This window comes from Oncorhynchus gorbuscha, linkage group LG02, assembly GCF_021184085.1.
Source record: "Oncorhynchus gorbuscha isolate QuinsamMale2020 ecotype Even-year linkage group LG02, OgorEven_v1.0, whole genome shotgun sequence".
Taxonomy (NCBI): Eukaryota; Metazoa; Chordata; class Actinopteri; order Salmoniformes; family Salmonidae; genus Oncorhynchus; species Oncorhynchus gorbuscha.
The window spans coordinates 54829621-54842641 of NC_060174.1; the positions used below are offsets into that span (position 1 = coordinate 54829621).

Here is a 13021-nt window from a genome sequence, read left to right on the forward strand (position 1 = left end):
GATCAAGGAACCTACCAGGTACAACCCTAAATCTGTAAACATGGGGCACCCTCATAGATATCATCCTGACCAACTTGCCCTCTAAATACACCTCTGCTGTCTTCAACCAGGATCTTAGCGATCATTGCCTGTGTCTGTAATGGGCCTGCGGTAATACGACCACCCTTCATCACTGTCAAACGCACCCTAAAACACTTCAGCGAGCAAGCCTTTCTAATCGACCTGGCCCGGGTATCCTGGAATGATATTGACCTCATCTCGTCAGTAGAGGATGCCTGGTTGTTCTTTAAAAGTGCTTTCCAGGGGCATCCCGGGTGGCGCAGTGGTCTAAGGCACTGCATCGCAGTGCTGGGCAAGTGGGAACGACACTGTGCCCAGGTGTTGTGCTGCCGGCTTGCCATGCATGCTACCCTCTCCCCATTGATTTAGTAGACTGTTGCAGCATTCAAAACAACTGGGAACTCGGAAATTTCTGACTTCAGAGCGGACAAAACAACTGGGAACTCGGAAATCTCCGACTTCATAGCGATCAAAACAACTGGGAACTCAGAAAAAACGGGCTCCATTGGGAAAAATCGATTGGAATGGTCATCCAACTTGGGAACTTGGGCTTCTTTCTAGAGTTCTGACTTTCCAACCTGAAGATCACTGACGTCATGATTTGATCTTATATTTTTATCATCTTACCTAGATATCTCTTACCATTAAAATTCTCTTACTTTAACCTAAAAAAGTATTGAAACAAGTCAGAATATTTTTTTAAACAATACAAACTGCATTTTCTGGGTAAGGTAAATCAACTGAAAATAAGTAAATGCACTTTCTTAGTCAGGGGGGATCAACTCGAAAACATGACATTTCAACTTCATTATCTTAATACAATACAGGTAACATTTACATTGTTTGCAGTGTGGAAAAGTAGTTAACATTAGCTAGTGTAGCCAATATGTGTGACAGCTAAAGGACCTTGATTGTAGTGATTTTCACGAGGACTGAATGATTCTTCTTCGATGAGGTTTAACGGCAGTTGGTAAATGTTGCATTATGTTGCATTAAAATCAAATCAAATGTTATTTGTCACATGCACCGAATGCAACAGGTGTAGGCCTTACAGTGGAATGCTTACTTACAAGCCCTTTTTAACCAACAATGCAGTTTTAAGAAAAATACCTACAGAAAAATAAGAAATAAAAGTAACAAATAATTAAAGAGCAGTAGTAAAATTACAATAGTGAGGTTATATACAGGGGGTACCGGTTAGTCAAAGTAATTGATGTAATATATACATGTAGGTAGTTATTAAAGTGACTTATGCATAGATAATAACAGAGCGTAACAGCAGAGTAAAAGAGGGGGGGGTAATGCAAATAGTCTGGGTAGCCATTTGATTAGATGTTCAGTAGTCTTATGGCTTGGGGTAGATGCTGTTTAGAAGCCTCTTGGACCTAGACTTGGCGCGCCGGTACCGCAGTAGCAAAGAGAACAGTCTATGACCAAGGTGGCTGGCGTCTTTGACAATTTTTAGGGCCTTCCTCTGGCACCCCCTGGTATAGAGGTGGCAGGAAGCTTGGCCCCAGTGATGTACTGGACCGTACGCTCTACCCTCTGTAGTGCCTTGCGGTCAGAGGCTGAGCAGTTGCCATACCAGGCAGTGATGTAACCAGTCAGGATGCTCTCGATGGTGCAGCTGTAGAACCTTTTGAGGATCTGAGGACCCATGCCAAATCTTTTCCATCTCCTGAAGCGGAATAGGTTTTGTCGTGCCCTCTTCGCGACAGTCTTGGTGTGCATGGACCATGTTAGTTTGTTGGTGATGTGGACACCAAGGAACTTGAAGCTCTCAACCTGCTCAACTACAGCCTCATCGATGAGAATGGGGGCGTCCTCAGTCCTCCTTTCCTGTAGTCCACAATCATCTCCTTAGTCTTGATCACATTGAGGGAAAGGTTGTTGTCCTGGCACCACACGGCCAAGTCTCTGACCTCCTCCGTATATGCTGTCTCGTCGTTGTTGGTGATCAGGCCTACCACTGTTGTGTCGTCTGCAAACTTAATGAGTTGTGCCTGGCCGTGCAGTCATGAGTGAACAGGGAGTACAGGAGGGGACTGAGCAAGCACCCCTGAGGGGCCCCAGTGTTGAGGATCAGTGTGGCAGATGTGTTGTTACCTACCCTTAACACCTGGGGGTGTCAATGTCATCGTAACAATCCCGGAACATATTCCAGTCTGTGCTAGCAAAACAGTCCTGTAGCTTAGAATCTGCTTCATCTGACCACTTTTTTTATTGACTGAGTCACTGGTGCTTGTAAGCAGGAATAAAGAGGATAGAAATATGGTCAGATTTGCCAAAAGGAGGGAGAGGGAGAGCGCCACCTATTGGACTGGAGTACAACTCCCATATACTTTGCTTGAAAAAAAAATACCCTACGATCTTTCACTACAATCACAAAACATGTTTTCCATACGAACACATTTTCTTCTAATCTGAAAACGTTGTGAAGCCACGCCCATTTTCTGGAGAATTGCATTATGGGCACTAAATGCACGGAAACAGTGTACACTGCCTGTATACTTTGTATTTTCCTGTATCCAGGAACTTTTGGCATACTAACTATCCATACTATGACCAATAAGCATACTATATACTCAAATCACGTCACAAATAGCACGGTTAGTATGAGTATTCGAATACAGCTTGTATCTGGGTTAAATGAGTAGTGTATCAAGAAGCAGTGCGGCTTGGCAGTGTCGTGTTTTGGAGGACGCATGTCTCTTGACCTTTGCCTCTCCCAAGTCCATACGGGAGTTGCAGCGATGGGACAAGACTGTAATTACCAAATGGGGGAAAAAGGGGGGGAAAATTACAACAATATACATTTTTTAAAGAATTTGGATAAAAGCATCTGCTAAATGGAATATATTATTATTATAGCCATGACCAAAAATTACAGAGGTCCGGATCGCTTGGCAAAAACCAAACACAGCATTTCTACAGTAAGAACCTTACACCAACGATCAAGCATGGTGATGGTAGTGTGAAAATGTGGGGATGTTTTATTGCCTCAGAACCTGGACAACTTGCCTTAATAGAAGGAACAATGAATTCTGCTCTGTATCAGAGAATTCTACAGGAGAATGTCAGGCCATCTGTCTGTGAGCTGAAGCTGAAGCTGGGTCAGGCAGCAAAACAATGATCCAAAACACACAATCAAGTATACATAAAATGGCTAAAAAAGCAACACATTTTAAGCTTTGTAATGGCCTAGAGTCAAAGTCCAGAACTAATCCCAATTGAGATGTTGTGGCAGGACTTGAAACAATCAGTTCATGATTGAAAACCCACAAATCACACTGCATGGAAGAGTGGGCCAAAATTCCTCCTCAACTATGTGATAGACTGATCAACAATCACAGGAAGCATTTGGTTGGAGTCATTGGAGCTAAAGGTGGCACAACCAGTTATTGAGTGTAACAGGGCAATTACTTTTTCACACAGGGAATTGCATAACTTTGTTGATTAAATAAATTAAGTAAGTATGTAATTGTTGGGTTATTTGTTCACTCATGTTCCCTTTATCTAATATAAGGTTTTGGTTGAAGATCTGATAACATTCAGTATAAAAAACAATATGCAAAATCAATGTGAGATGGTTGGGTAACGATTCTTCGAGGGTGGCTGTTGTCTATGTGTGCAGAGCCCCCCCAAGCACACAATAGGTCAGGAGCCCGTAAAACTGCACTATTCACTCCAGCGCCATTCTGCTGCAGCAAGAAAGGATCAAGCCTTAGTGGATTTTTACATCAATCTTGTGCAAAGCGTCTAGCATTTCACAAGTAGAAAGTTGTTGAAATGAAAACAAAGATTCACTAGAAGTTGTCAGAACTTCCATCGAGCCAACTGAAGGCTGGGAGAGGGGCAGGCAGTCAACTGGCTGAACATGGTCAATTAAACCACAATTTATTTCAGATAAAAAAGCCTGCCAAGAAGAAATGCTTATTAAAATCATCACTTCTCATTTTTCTCAGTAGTGATGCCAGGGTCTGACACAATTTGCTTAGGCAAGGAAGAGGAATTTCCACACTTCAGTGCATTAACTGTTTTCCAAAATGTAGACAGATCATCAGCAGAGTCTGAGACACTGTAGAACTTAGCTAGTAGCTAGATTTAGTTTTCTTGACTGAGGAACTGCATCTATTTCTCAATTGCCTGAAAAGCTGCCTATAGTGTCCGTTTTTGTAGCCTTGGCCCAGGCATGTTTTCTCATAACAAGATCTGAAAGTTCTATAGAAAATCATGGGGGATAAATCCCTGCAACAGATACATTTGTAACATCTATAACCAAAAGCTCGCATTTTGGGGGAATTAAATTAAAGAGCATGATGCAACAATAATTGATTTCACATATATAGCCACCCCTCCCACTTTTTCAGTTTGTCACACCAAAAGACGTAATCAGCAATGCCAATGTCCTTATCCGGGATCGAGCCATTTTGCCTTATTCCTTAACCAAAACATCCGGGCTCGTGCCATGCACCCATATATCAGGAAGGTCCATCTTTGACATCTTATCATCAGGTGAATGCTAATATGAAGTAGAAGTAATCAACATTTTAAAGTGAATAGATTTGGTAGACAATGTCATTATTTTGACCTCCCCACATTTCATTGGAAGAGTAAACTCTTAACATATTATATTAGCTATAAAGGCAAACTTGGCAGGCTAGAGAAAATATTGCCGTTGTAAAGATTATTTCCAGCAATTTCTAAACAGTTTGGCTTGGAGCTGGGTTTCCATTTTTGCAGTTTTAAAGCTAATTTCCTGCAATACTATGCATTTCACCATGGCTAATGCTGTGCTCCTCTGCTCAAACATAACAAAACCAATGGGCATGTGCCTGAATGCCCGGTTTTTGCCATTTTCAATTCTCCCTGACTGTCTAGCTTTAATTTATGATTTGTTAGTTCTAAAATGGGGGGACTATGTACAAAAAGTGCCTTAATTATCCCGATATAGATGAAATTACCCTCAAATGAAAGCTGACAGTCTGCACTTTAACCATCCAGAAAATTACCACTTAGATTAGTGATGTCAAACTTATTCAATGGAGGGCCTAATGTCTGCTGGATTTTGTTTTTTTTCATTTCAATTAAGACCTAGACAGCTCCAATGACTGTACTTTTCTCCATGTTAAATGGATAGGATGAGACATTGTCAATAAAGCCATTTAAACTACTTTCCCAGAGTCAGATGAACAGAAACAGCTTTTGAGCTAACTATTCCTGTAGACTTACAGTCGTTGTGCTAACGCATTGTGCTAGCGTTAGTCATTGTGCTTACCTTTCTACACCGCACTAGCCATAGGGGGCGCAAAACCGGACAGGAAGATTACATCAGTGACTCAACCCACTCAAAGGAGTCGAGCATAGCGAACAAAGCCTGGCATGACGTGATGCGCCCGTAATAGGGTCAGAGGCAGAGAATCCCAGGAGAGTGGGGTGCTGTCCAAGCAGAGACAGCAAGGGTGGTTCCTCTCGCCACCGCCTTGCCGTTCACCTTCGCACCCCTGAGCCAGACTACACTTAATTCATAGGACCTACTGAAGAAATTAGTCTTCAGTTAAGACTTAAAGGTTGAGACCAAACCTGCTTCTCTCACACGGATCTGCAGACCATCCCATAAAAGAGGAGCTCTCCAGCTGTTTCCTTCAAAATTCGAGGGACAATAAGGAGGCCTGGGTCTTGTGACTGTAGTATACATGTAGGTATGTATGGCAGGATCTAATCATAGACATAAATAGGAGCAAGTCCAGGCAATGCGTTGTAGGTTAACAGTAAACCTTGAAATCAGCCCTGGCCTTAACATGAAGGCTAGCACTGGAGTAATATGATCAAAGTGTTGGGTTCTAGTCAAAACATTTAACAAGAAATTAAAACTATAGGCGCTGAGTGGAGGGCAACATAGGTGCTGTCTGAAGAGATATCTTGCGAGTCTGGTTTTAAATACGCAAATGAGTTGAGAGCAGCTGAGCTGAAGGTGCTGAAGACAAGGTTCCCAGTGACCAGGAGTCTGGTGTTGGGGGTGATAAGGGAACTTGAGTCAGATGAGTAAAGTGAGTGACAGGGGATTTAGGTGTGCAGAATGTAAGAGCGGTAAGAAAGAACCAGGACATGGAGAGATTTGTACGTGAGCGGTGGAGAGTGGATGTGATGTTTTCCCAGGTTTTGGTGCAGATGTAGGGAAGTTTTCATTTCCAGTGTTGTGAAATAAAGGATCCAAGGATAAATCGAACAACAATGGACTTTTGAAGGTTTAATAGCATTCAGACAATATGCACAATGGTGAGAAGTTGCATACTTTACTTTATACCATAACATCAGATAAGGACCCAGAGGAGGGAGAACACTAGATTTTGCTCTCCCCTGCCAGTACATCAGAATGGCTGCAAAAAGATTTTGCCTTAACGGTAACACCAAAATGGTGTACCCTTCAGGGTGAGCACTGAAGCAACAGAATTCTGAACATATTGAAGAGGGTTGACAGAAAGGCTATGGAGATGAGCGTTGCAGCAGTCCAAGTAAGAGGTGACAATCTGACAAACTGTTCAACACAATACTATTCATAACAGACAGAGGAACTCTGCCTAGAAGGCCAGCATCCCGAAGTCGCCTCTTCACTGTTGACCCTGAGACTGGTGTTTTGCGGGTACTATTTATTGAAGCTGCCAGTTTAGGACTTGTGAGGTGTCCATTTCATTCAACTTAATTTTATCAGGTTCAGAACTGTTTTTTTTTACCTGCTTAAGGCCTTCAAGTCCCAGAACTAAGTTTCAGATACAATATTAGTTCTGTAACTGATTACATTAAGTTTAATTTGCTGAATTTACTCAGTATCGTGATTGATATTCCGTTTTATCTACAAATGTTTTTTACTCATTTACTTGTGGTACTCAGGTTAGTAAAATGTATTTAAATTGGGTTCCTACTACTCAAATACATACTAACAACTATACTTAAAAGCTGATGCAAATAGTTACCTCAATATACTTGGGATAATTTACCAAAAATTATTATTTCTATACAAGGGAATATGCTAAAAGAAACAGTGTTAGGGTGTGGTTTGGGTGGGCAGTCTATGTTCTATGATTTTCTATTTCTGTGTTTGGCCGGGTGTGGTTCTCAATCAGAGGCTGTCTATCGTCGTCTCTGATTGAGAACCATACTTAGGTACCCTTTTCCCCACCTGTTTTGTGGAACGTTAACTTTGTCTTTGTTCAGGGCACATAGCCCAAAGCTTCACGGTTTGGTTTTTGTTCTTTGTTTTGTCAGCGTCATTTTTGAATAAAGAGAAAATGTACACTTACCATGCTGCACTTTGGTCCAGTCCTTCAGCCAGCTGTGACAATCATCTGTAAGCATTCTGGGTATAACTATACCTTGCCTCCTTAGGTAAAGTTACATCCAGATAGCTTACACCTGACAAAAAAACTCAGATATCCACTAGTGCATATGGAGTAAGTTGTCATCATGTAAGCTGTAGCTCCTATACCACCTAGCTTTTCAGCTTACTGAGTAGGGTTTAGACCACAGTTTGTGAGTGGCCATTTGAGAGTTCTCAGATATCTTTGAAAACAAGTAACTTCATTTTTAGAGCTTGGACCCATAGGGATGTCCTAAGATCATCAAGTTCAAAGAATACTTGTTGGACCACCTCAAAAGGTATACTTCAGTTCTTTGGGGTACCTTATCTATGGCTTAAATCTGAGGCCCATAAGCAAGTTACATGACTGGAATACCAGCCAGGACCTCTGCTCCTTCGATGCAGATCCTTCACAGTGCTCCTTGATCACATGACACCATCACATGCTGAACGAGGTCCTCTCGGATCATGGTGTTGTCAGCATCCTGAGTGAAAAAAAATAGAAAAATAATAGACTAGTCTACTAGATTAACTGTGCAACTTGAGAGGAGAGAGAGGGAAAGAAAGGAAGACATCTAATTTAGAGATAAATAAGGATACAAAAATAAAACCTTTACCTTGTATTCTGTGATAAGGTCTCCAACTCTCTCGCCGGGGGATATGATCAGGTCACAGATCACACGGTCTCTTCTTTCCTAGATGGTGTTGCACTGTAATATGATGTTATACAAATAATTGCATTTAATACCGGCATTAAATACATACAGTATAACCTATATACTATTGTGAAGGTGTTACTGTGCATACCCCGTACAGGACTTCAAGGATTTTCTGCATGTCCTCCTTTACAGCACCTCCTCTTGACTTAAACAAGTCCAATAATTTTGGTGTATATTCATCCAGCTTCTGCATAAAGGTGGACTCAAGAGCAACAGTTGCAATTCTTCCAAACTCTTCCTTAATGAGAGAGAGAAACATCTTCTGAATAGGACAACATATGATCTGAGAGCCAGAATGCTATTGGGAACCCTCTCCCAAAGCATGTGCAGAGTGAGAATGTTCAGACTAATCTATAATGCATATTTAATTGTAGATTAGAATATTAGGTTAAGACATCACAAAATACTTAAATCAATATACATTTTTTTACCTACATTGACTATTTTCATTCAGCTGTATTTTGTACCTGAGTGTGCTCAATATCCTTTCAGACAGATTTTCCAGTAGTGTTCCATCCTTCATGTGCGCTTCATTTGCTGCCTCGAGAATGAGCTCTGTATCAGTACTCAGAAACGTCTGAATACTTGAATACCTATTCCTAAAGAAGAGGAGTTCTATTAAAATATATGACAATGTCAGGAAAATAAACTAATGGCTTAAGCTTTAAATAGCTAGCTAGCTAAAAAATGGAAACATCGCAATCCTAGCTGACTTGGAAGAGCTGCTTGTTATCTATCTTACTAGCCAGCCTAGTTATTACATTTAGCTAGTTTGGCTGTTAGATTATTGACTACATAAGTACTGCATAAGGTCAACGTTTGCATTGCTGCCTTCAACATGTTGTGAATACATGAAGAACACGAAGGTTTCTGCAAGGACATGTGTAGCAAGCTAGCTCCTTATTGTTCGTTCCACTCTCTGCCTGGCTGGTATGCCTGGCTAGCTTGCTTAGCAGGCAAACATTAAATTGCAGGGGCACCATGTGTTCAGTTTTACTGTAATGTTTGCTGACGATGCATTTTTTGGTAAGCTAGGTAGCTGCCTGGTGTGTTCCTTGTTCTTCATGATGCTCTCTGCGCTTTTAACGGACCTCTGAGACTATCACAGTGCAGGTGCATTTATACGGAGACAGTTTTATATCTTTATGTTTGAAGCCTGAAATGTGGCAAAAGGTCGCAAATTTCAAGGGGGCCGAATACTTTCGCAAGGCACTGTAAGTATTCAGACCTTTTAATTAGTACTTTGTTGAAGTACCTTTGGCAGCGATTACAGAATCGAGTCTTCTTGGGAATGACACTACAAGCTTGGCCCAGCTGTATTTGGGGAGTTTCTCCCATTCGTCTCTGCAGATCATCTCAAGCTCTGTCAGGTTGGGTGGGGAGTGTTGCTGCACAGCTAATTTTAGGTCTCTCCGGAGATTTTAGATCGAGTTCAAGTCCAGGCTCTGGCTAGGCCACTCAAGGACATTCAGAGACTTGTCCCGAAGCCACTCCTGCGTTGTCTTGGCTGTGTGCTTAGGGTTGTTGTCCTGTTGGAAGGTGAACCTTCTCCCCAGCCTGAGGTCCTGAGCTCTCAGTAGCGGGTTTTCATTTACATTTACATTTAAGTCATTTAGCAGACGCTCTTATCCAGAGCGACTTACAAATTGGTGGATTCACCTTATGACATCCAGTGGAACAGTCACTTTACAATAGTGCATCTAAATCTTAAAGGGGGGGGGGAATACTTATCCTATCCTAGGTATTCCTTAAAGAGGTGGGGTTTCAGGTGTCTCCGGAAGGTGGTGATTGGCCTTCAAGGATCTCTCTGTACTTTGCTCTGTTAATCTTTCCCTCGATCCTGACTATTCTCCCAGTACCTGCTGCTGAAAAACATCCCCAAAGTATGATTCTTCCCCACCGTGGTTCACCATAGGGATGGTGCCAGGTTACCTCCAGACCTGACGCTTGGCATTCATTACAAACAGTTCAATCTTGGTTTCATCAGACCAGATCATTTTGTTTCTCATGGTCTGAGGGTCCTTTAGGTGCCTTTTGGCAAACTCCAAGTGGGCTGTCGTGTTTTTCACTTAGTGGCTTCCGTCTGGCCACTCTACCTTAAAGGCCTGATTTGTGGAGTGCTGCAGAGATGGTTGTCCTTTTGGAAGGTTCACCCATCTCCACAGAGGAGCTCTGTTAGATTGGCCATCGGGTTCTTGGTCAACTCCCTGATCAAGGCCCTTCTCCCTCGATTGCTCAGTTTGGCCGGGCCTCGGTGGTTCCAAACATCTTCCATTTGTAAGAATGGAGGCCACTGTTCTTTGGGACCTTCATTGCTGCATACCTTTTTTAGTACCCTTCCCCAGATCTGTGCCTCGACACAATCTTGAGTCGGAGCTGTACCAATAATTCCTCCAACCTCATGGCTTGGTTTTTGTTCTGACATGCACTGTCAACTGAACTTTTTATATATAGATTGGTGTGTGTGTGTGTGTGTGTGTGCCTTTCCAAATCATGTCCAATCAATTGAATTTACCACAGGTGGACTCCAATGAAGTTGTAGAAACATCTCAAGGATGTAAACAGGATGAAAACCTGAGCTCAATTTTAGTCTCATACTAAAGGGTCTGAATATTTCTGTTTTGTGTTTTTAGTACATTTGCACACAAATAACCTGTTTTCACTTTGTCTTTATGGGGTGTGTAGATTGATGTTCTATTTAATCCATTTTAGAATGAGGCTGTAACTTAACAAAATATGGAAGAAGTCAAGGGGTCTGAATATTTTCCCGAATGCACTGTAGGTGGATGAACTGCATTTAAAATCATTGAAGAAATGGTCATTAAAAAAATAATCAGGTCACGTTAAATCTGTTAGCAGGCCATATTTGGCTGTATGTTTGAGACTGCTGCCCTTAGTCAAAATCAAGATTTCCTATGTTGTCTTGACATCCCTGGTGTTTGTGCTCTCCCCTTCAGCTGGTGTGTTCTGTGCCATTGTGTCTCACCCTGCTGACTCTGTGGTGTCTGTACTGAACAAGGAGAGTGGCAGCAGTGCCCTCGGAGTACTCAAGAAACTCGGACCCAAAGGTGAGTACTGGATTCTTTCCAGAAGTTCTACAGACAAAGGCGGGCTATCCTATTGCCTATTCTAACTGTTTTTAGAATGGCAATTCTCAGCTGGTGTGTTGCAACCCAAATTGAGGTTTTGAATGGGTGTCTGATTTTAAATAAACATTTTAAAATGCTCATTGAATTTAAACAACTAAAACCAGGTAGAACGTTTTTAGAAATTATAATGAACCTAGATTTTTGAATAATTAAATCCCTGAGCAATTTTACTTCAATCCCAGTATTTTTAATATGGAACTATTAGCGTTGTTTAGTTGGTTATGTGGTCTCAAATCAGTAAGCTTATTAACATTCTTAATCAATAATATGGGCAAAATTGAATTATTGACAATGAAAAGGTGGGAATGTTGTTCCTTTTGTCATATTATTGTCACATTTACTATCATGGCATAACACAATCTGGATTTATTTATTTTTATGGCCTTTTTTCACAACACAAATATTGGTTTGCGACTGAGACAACCTGGTTGAATTTGGGTCCTGAGGCACAACCAGTTAAGAACCACTGGTTTAGAATGTAGATTGATGGTGTTAACTTCACAGTAAAAACACTGAGGTTTCCAACACACTCCTTCGATCTCTCTCTGAGGGCTGATTGCAGCTCCAGCCCAGGTGCCCCAGGCAGCTTTCTGGCTGGACAGTTGCTTGAGTCAATGGCCTGTGCGAACAGTCTACCTGCTCCCCAGCCCATTACCTGCACTGGGCAGCCTCGCTCGAATACTACCAGTGCATACTTGCAGTACCTATTACCACCTGTCTCAGAGTAACCATCATTAGTTGTTGACCTTTGATATTTTTAAATGGTGTAATGGGATATTCAAATATCAATTTGATCGGAGTTTAAACAGTTTTGCCTTTATTTCTCTTGCTCTTTCTTCCCTCCGTTCGTCCTTCCTTCTCAAGTGTGTGGAAGGATCTGGTGGCTCGTATCATCATGATCGGTACCCTGACCGCCCTGCAGTGGTTCATCTACGACTCTGTGAAGGTCTACGTCCCCCTCCCCCAGAGATGCCCGAGTCCCTCAAGAAGAAGCTTGGCCCTCACAGAGTAACGAAACAAATATCGGCTTTATCAACAAATAGCCATTCAAAATGGCGGCCTTATCAACAGCCATATAAGATGTAAGACAGCGGCCTTATCAAACACATCCTTCAGTTGACAACCGCCTAGCACACCGCTCTCTACCTGCTATAGTCATAGCTGTCCTGCCTGTAGTCCACCTACCCTGGGCTGGGCTACTGATCAGCAGGATTGGGGTTGATTCAATTTGAATTCCGTGTCAGTTCTAGACTTTAATTCTAATTTTCAATGCAAATTTTCTTAATTGAATGCAAGGTAATTGGAATTTCAGTTTACTTACTGAATTGATTGTCCCCAGCCCAACTGGTCATTGGTAATGACTCATTAGGCATACTAAAAGATAAGAGGGAAGATGGTTCCCCCATGTGGGGGTATAGAGGAAAGACTACGACATGAATGCAATCAGGTTTTAACACCCCACCATAGTTGGTTAATGTTCTAATAAATGTAGAAACAACAGTGTTTTGTCTTGTTTTTCAAGGATTGTGGCTGATAAGGAAGGTAATGTTTTGATTCCACTTTAGATGCCTCTTTACAGACTGACCATTGCCAGTAGTTGTGATTTTAGTTATCTGTTTTAAATATGAGTTTCTGATAAGACTTTCAACAGTCCGATTTTTTGCGCCATCACATAAAACGACATATTTATAGGGTTGGGTGGTATCTAGATTTTCATCCGGTTTGTGTACCATACC

General features: G+C 41.8%; 2 long non-coding RNA genes across 2 annotated transcripts; one reads left to right on the forward strand and one right to left on the reverse strand.

The window, feature by feature from the left end:
* Positions 1 to 7327: 7327 nt before the first annotated feature.
* LOC123993261 lies at positions 7328 to 8766 on the reverse strand. Its single transcript, XR_006831407.1, has 4 exons — positions 8604 to 8766; positions 8225 to 8374; positions 8035 to 8127; positions 7328 to 7902 (listed from the first exon to the last, which is right to left on the reverse strand). It is a non-coding gene; the product is annotated as an uncharacterized LOC123993261 (long non-coding RNA).
* Positions 8767 to 10983: 2217 nt separating this feature from the next.
* LOC123993267 lies at positions 10984 to 12785 on the forward strand. The gene is made up of 2 exons (XR_006831409.1): positions 10984 to 11204; positions 12150 to 12785. It is a non-coding gene; the product is annotated as an uncharacterized LOC123993267 (long non-coding RNA).
* Positions 12786 to 13021: the final 236 nt, after the last annotated feature.